General features: G+C 43.2%; 1 non-coding gene across 1 annotated transcript; it reads right to left on the bottom strand.

Annotated features, from left to right (window-relative positions):
- Positions 1-438: 438 nt before the first annotated feature.
- On the bottom strand, positions 439-543 carry LOC137749701 (U6 spliceosomal RNA). Its single transcript, XR_011070259.1, has one exon. It is a non-coding gene; the product is annotated as a U6 spliceosomal RNA (small nuclear RNA).
- Between the last annotated feature and the right edge of the window lie 6,611 nt (positions 544-7,154).

A 7,154-nucleotide genomic window follows, 5' to 3' on the forward strand; every position in this document is an offset into this window, starting at 1 on the left:
TGGCATTAGCCCCAAGGGTGCCCTTGTGACAGTTAGTAGCAGAGACCCCCCTCTGAGCAGATGTAGCCGTGGGTCCCACTCACCTCCGCCCAGGATGTCCCTGGTGAAGGCGCAGCCTGAACCCCATTACGAGGTAGCATAGGTGCCATTGCTCCCGTTTTGCAGTGAGGAGACCCAGGCCCAGAGCGGAAGTGACTTGCCCAACGTCATATGGTTTAGCCACAGGCAGAGCTGGGCATCAAACTGTGTCTTTCAAAAGCTCATACCAACTTTTGAAAACAATATTTAGTTTTGACTTTAAATGACACGTTTGAATAGAATGAAATAAAACCAAAAAATAAACATTTAAAATTGAGCTGCGTTGCTGGATTCTTTCCTCAGGCAAAGCCTACCGAAATGTTTTCAGTATTTAATTTTTTTTTTGGCTTCGACAATAGACAAAATATGGAATGTGTCATAGATGTGCGTGTCGCTCTTGCACAGGGGCTGTGATGATGTTCCTTGTATTGTTCCAATTTTAGTATATGTGTGGCTGAAGCAAACACAGCATGGGTTTTTTTAAAAAAGGCTTATTGAGATATAATTCACACACCATGCAGCTTACTCATTCCAAGGGTACAATTCAGTGGCTTTCGGTATATACACAGAGTTGTGCAACCACCACCATAGTGAATTTTAGAATTTTAGAATTTCATCACTCCAAAAATAAACCTTGTACCCCTTAGCCCAGTCTTCCCTCCCCCTGGCCCCTGGCAACCACTAATCTGCCTTCTGTCTCTAGAGAGTTGCCTGACATTTCACGTAAATGGGGTCACACACCACGTGGTCCTTTGTGACTGGCATCCTTCACATAGCATAAGGATTTCAAGTTCATCCATGTGTAGCTTGTATCCGTACTTCATTCCTTTCCATGGCTGAATAATATTCTATTGTATGGGTATATCACATCTCATCTATTCATTCGTTGGTTAGTGGGCATTTCGTGTGTTTCCACTTTTTTGGCTATTATGAATAATGTTGCTCTGAACATTCATGCCCAAGTTTTTGTATGAACATATGTTTTCATTTCTCTTGGGTACATACCTAGGAGTGAAATTGTTGGATCATATGATAAATCTATGTTTAATCATCTGAGGAACTTCCAGATGGTTTTCCAAAGTGGCTTCACCATTGTATGCTCTCACCAGCAGAGTCTCAGGATTCCAATTTCTCCACATCCTCACCAACATTTGTTACTATCTGACTTTTTGGGTTTGTTTGTTTTTGTTTTTTCTTTTTTCTTTCTTTGTTTTTTGGCTGTGCCGTGCTGCTGGCAGGATCTCAGTTCCTCAACCAGGGACTGAATCCAGGCCATAGCAGTGAAAGTGCAGAATCCTAACCACTAGGCCACCAGGGAATTCCCTGCTATCTGACTTTTAATGACAGCCCCCCTAGTGGCTGTGAAGTGGTATCTTGTTGTGGCTTTGATTTGCATTTCCCTGATGGCTAATGATGTTGAGCATCTTTTCATGTGCTTAATGGCCATTTGCATATCTTCATTGGAGAAATGTCTTTTCAGATGCTTTGCCCAGTTTTTAACTGGGCTCTTCATCTTTTTATTATTGTCTTAGTGTGGGTTTTAGTGAGGGAATACGGGGCTGGCTGAATTAGCTCACTGTCTGAACCACCTGGATATAGTGTACTGGAGAGCACTGTCTCTCACCTTAGAAAATCAGATTTTTCACATACAGTCTCAAGTAGATCCCAGGCCAAATAAAGAAAATTGGAGTAGGATACGGCAAGCCTTCGTAACACTGAGGAAGAACGCTTTCTGGCTGGGTGATCTTGGGTAAATTGCTTAACTTTCCTGAGCCTCAGGTTTGGGTCCATTTTATAGGCTGATACTCTTCCTCTCAATCTGTGCATGTCAGATGATTAGGAAAGCAGCGCCTCTCACTCAGCACTAGCCCTGCGTCAGGCACCGCGGTCAGGGCCGCTCCAGGATGGATGAATGCCGTTTCCCTTCTCTTCCTGCTTCTCAAAGCTCAGTTCCAGTTATCAGGGCTCGAAGGCTCAGATCACTTGAAGGAAAGTCACAGTTATTTCATCAGATTAACCGCAATAACTACAGCTCACAATGGTTGGAGGAGAAGATGACATATCCAGATCTGATTTGGCCATGAGAGGCACTAGGGTCCTAAGGATGTTTCAGCAACATCTTCTGAGAGAGGAGACCTGGTGGGCAGAGCTTCCTGTACCAGGGTTTTGTCTTTCCACTAGGGATAGCCTGCATGGGATGCTGGCCGCCCTGGAGAGATGCTGGCCTCCACTCCCTCCACCTAGCCTGTTGGAAGGAAGGGCAGAAGAGGAGGCCACAGGGGTGTGCACAGTGTGTGGACACACGTCACCCTGTGCACTAGCACACACGACTCAGTCAATGCCCTGGAATCAGACTCAATAAGATTACCCCTTCGTGAGGAGCACTCAGGGAAGCAAGAGATGTGCAGGCATTTCCTCTGTTCCCTACAGACTGTTTCTCTCATCAACCCAGCCTGGATTTAACTCAGCATTCCTTCTTTCCTTCCTTCCTTCCTCCCTTTCTTCCCTCCTCCCTCCCTCCCTTCCCCCCTCTTTCCTCCCCCCATCTTTCTTTCTCTCTTTCTTTCTTTCTCTCTTTCTCTTTCTCCCTTCCTTTTTTTTTTTTAATTAATAGCTACTTTATTTATTTGATTTATTTTTGGCTGTGTTGGGTCTTCGTTTCGTGCGAGGGCTTTCTCTAGTTGTGGCAAGTGGGGGCCACTCTTCATCGCGGTGCGCGGGCCTCTCACTGTCGCGGCCTCTCTTGCTGTGGAGCACAGGCTTCAGACGCGCAGGCTCAGCAGCTGTGGCTCACGGGCCCAGTTGCTCCGCGGCATGTGGGATCTTCCCAGACCAGGGCTCGAACCCATGTCCCCTGCATTGTCAGGCAGATTCTCAACCACTGCGCCACCAGGGAAGCCCCCCTTTCCTTTCCTTCCTTCCTTCCTTCCTTCCTTCCTTCCTTCCTTCCTTCCTTCCTTCCTTCCTTCCTTCCTTTCCTTCCTTCCTTCCTTCCTTCCTTCCTTCCTTCCTTCCTTCCTTCCTTCCTTCCTTCCTTCCTTTCTTTCTTTTCACGTTTGTGGAGCATTTCCTCTGCGCCAAGCATTGTTCTAGCCACTGGGGATTCAAATATCAATCCAGCTCCAATGTGCTCATCACCAAGGAAGGGAGAAGTAGATGTTTGTGTATTGAGGTACCAGGTGAGCTTGGATTTAGAAGCTGTGCCAGCATCTTCAATGTCTAGGCAGATATAAAAAATCACCTCAAGATGGGTTCTTCTGATCAGGGAAGAGCCACGGGCATAGTTCCTATCGATATGCAAGGGGAGGGACAGTGGAGATACTCACATCCTGGGGGAAGAAGGGACAGGATGTTCGTCTGACCCCCACCCCCGGGCTGCCTCCCCCCTCTAAGCACAGGTCTGTGGGGGATGCAGCTGGGGCAGGGGCAGGAGTTGGGAAATGCACCAACTTGCCTTAGAAGGCTGGAAGCCTTGCAGAAAAAGAAGGACTGACATTACAACCCTCTCTGGAGTTCAAGGACAGGGAAGTTGAGAAGGAGGGTCTAACAGGGGGTCCCGACCAAGGCCTGTGAAAGGAAGGACACCAAGGGTGTCAGAGTGGGAGCTCACAATGAGGGGAGGAGACACAGTGCCTAGTCCTGCCCTGGGCCCTCAGCATTTGTGAGCAGGCTCAGGCTGTCCCTGAATTGATGGTGACTGTGATCCAACCTCCACAGTGTGTCCTTGTGCTTTGGGGGAACAGTGGTAGAGCTCGTGAGTGTGAACTAGGACAGTATGACCTTGAACTTCAGGTGTGGAACCCCACTCTTTTTTATTTTATTTAATTTATTTTTTATTCAGCAGGTTCTTATTACTTATCCATTTTATACATATTAGTGTATATATGTCAATCCCAATCGCCCAATTCATCCCACCACCACCCCTGCCACTTTCTCCCCTTGGTGTCCATACGTTTGTCCTCTACATCTGTGTCTCTATTTCTGCCCTGTAAACCGGTTCATCTGTACCATTTTTCTAGGTTCCACATATATGTGTTAATATACAATATTTGTTTTTCTCTTTCTGACTTACTTCACTCTGTATGACAGTCTCTAGATCCATCCACGTCTCTACAAATGACCCAATTTCGTTCCTTTTTATGGCTGAGTAATATTCCATTGTATATATGTACCACATCTTCTTTATCCATTCGTCTGTCGATGGGCATTTAGGTTGCTTCCATGTCCTGGCTACTGTAAATAGTGCTGCAATGAACATTCGGGTGCATGTGTCTTTTTGAACTATGGTTTTCTCTGGGTATATGCCCAGTAGTGGGATTGCTGGGTCGTATGGTAATTCTATTTTTAGTTTCTTAAGGAACCTCCATACTGTTCTCCATAGTGGCTGTATCAATTTACATTCCTGCCATGGAACCCCACTCTTGCTTGGACAGATCTGGGCTAGCAAGACTCTTAGCTGGAAATAAGCACGTGTGCCTTGCAAGTGTGCACTGGGTCAGTGTCCAACAGGGACAGCAGGTGTTGGCCCAGAAGCCATTGTGCCAGTGGACCAGTCGGACTCTGCATTCTCTCCTCTCCTTTCCTCTTCTCCTTGTCCTCCTCTTATTCCTCCTCTACAGTCACCTCTTTCTCCTCCACTCTCTCTCTCTCTCCCTGGTATTAGAAGTAGAATATCCCTTTGGATCAAGTAAACCCTTAAGTCCTCGGGCAGTTTAAGCTGGGGTAAGGGGAGAATGGGGGTAAGCCTCAAAAGGAGATGTTGGAATTCCAATAGGATCAGGTGGATGCTTAAATAGGTCATTAGAAAGGCGAAAACTAAATATAACTGTTGTTCTTGTCATCTGTGAAATGATTTTGCCAGAAATCCAGGCCTATGATTGAGTAGCTTGGCCAGTCTATTAGTCAGGAAATGTTAATTTCTTTAACAAAAAATCCTCAAGTCAGTGGGGTTTAAAATATATATACATGTAATATATGACAATAGTGGTACAAAGAACTGGAGGTGGTTAATGGAACCATAATGTTGCAAGTTTCCCACATTTTATGTGAAACCACTAAAAATGTGGTTTTTAAAAGCCAATAGGGGAATTAAAATGGAATACTAAAAAATAATTGATTAACCTAAAAGACAGTAAGAAAGGAGGAATAGAAGATCAAAAAAGAGATGGGACAAATAGAAAAACAAATAATAAAATGGTAGACCTAAACCCAACATATCAATATTTGTATTAAATGTAAGTGGACAAAGCAGACCAATTAAAAGGCAGAGATTGTCAGACTGATGGAAAAGCAATATAGGTATTCCCACTTTTGGAAAGTTACCCCACTTTGCTTTTATGAAAGCCCTGTATTAGTACATGTTTCTGCTAACTGAAAGAAATCTTAAGAGGGTTTTCGCTTTTATGAAAAAAGGCAAAAAGAAAATAGTGTTCAGCATTTGTTCTGCAGTGAGAAGTTATAGAGGCAGCATGCACCCTGAGCAGTGAGAAGGGCACTGCCAAGCTCCTTCGCTGGAAACTACACTCAGCACCTCAGCATCAAGCTGCCACAGCTTTGAACTGTGTCTGTGAGCATCTGTGTTTTATCTCAATTTATCTTGTGTATCCGTTAGCAAGATGTGTCCTGAGGTAATTGCTTCTTTGCTTTATGCCATTTCAGCTTACAAAAGGTTTCATAGAAATGCCCTACTTTTGGATAGCAGAGGAAACCTGAATTCCTCTTTATGCTGTTTATGAGAGACACTTTTAAAATGGTTTATTACAAGATATTAAATATAGTTCCCTATGCCATACAGTCGGGCCTTGTTGTTTATCTATTCTATATATAATAGTTTGCATCTGCTAATCCCAAACTCCCAGTCCATCCCTCCCTGACCTCTCTCCCCCTTGGCTACCACAAGCCTGTTCTCTATATCTGTGAGTCTGTTTCTGTTTCATAGATAAGTTCAATTGTGTCATATTTTAGATTCCACATATAAGTGATATCATATGATATTTGTCTTTCTCTTTTTGACTTACTTCACTTAGTATGATAATCTCTAGGTCCATCCATGTTGCTGCAAATGGCATTATTTCATTCTTCTTTATGGTTGAATAGTATTCCATTGTATATATATATACCACATCTTCATTATCCATTCATCTGTTGATGAACGTTTAGGTTGTTTCCATGTCTTGGGTATTATAAAGAGTGCTGCTATGAACATAAGGGTGCATGTATCTTTTCTCACACTTTTAATTTAAAGAAACAGACTGAAAGTAGAAGAATGGAAAACAATACCTTATGAAAACAGTAGTAAGTATAAGAAAGCTGGAGTGCCTATAATAATATTAGCCAAAATAGATGTCAAGGCAAGGAGTATTACAAAAGATAACAAGGATCATTTCATAATGATTAAAGGACAAATTCATCAGGAAAGCGTACCTATTCTGTATGTGTATGTGCCTAATGACAGAGCATCCAAATGTATGGAACACAAACCAGTAAAATTGAAGGGAGAACTAGGCAAGTCCACAGTGACAGTTGAAGATTTTTAACACTCTTTTCTCAGTAACTGATAGAACAACTAGACAAACATATCAGTAATGATACAGAAGATTTGAACACTATTAATTGCCTTGACCTAACTGATATGTAAAGACACCACATTCAACAAGAGCGGAATACACATTCTTTTCAAATGTATCTGGAAAATTTCAATAAAAGTCAAAAGACTAGAGCAAAATAAAAGCTCAGCAGCGCAGGTTGCTGGGCTGATATTCAAACAACTCACTGAGTCATGACCTCAAAGCAAATGTGGGAGAGATGTGTAATTGGAAAGGGACGTTTGCAAGTCATGAGTTGATTCAGGCAGCATTTTGCCTAAGAGATGAGTGGACATAGAAACTGGATTTGAAATAAATCCCTCATATTGTCCAGTCTGCCTGTTTCAGTCCCTGAGAATATTTGATAATTTACTTATCACTGATTTAGGAACAAAGGGAGCTTAAACTGGCCTGAACCTCAAATTTTCAGCTCTAGACTTTTCGGGGTTTTTTTTTTCCCAGCGCCTGCGAAGAATACTAATTATTCATAAT

The sequence above is a fragment of the Eschrichtius robustus genome, chromosome 1 (genome assembly GCF_028021215.1).
Source record: "Eschrichtius robustus isolate mEscRob2 chromosome 1, mEscRob2.pri, whole genome shotgun sequence".
NCBI lineage: Eukaryota > Metazoa > Chordata > Mammalia > Artiodactyla > Eschrichtiidae > Eschrichtius > Eschrichtius robustus.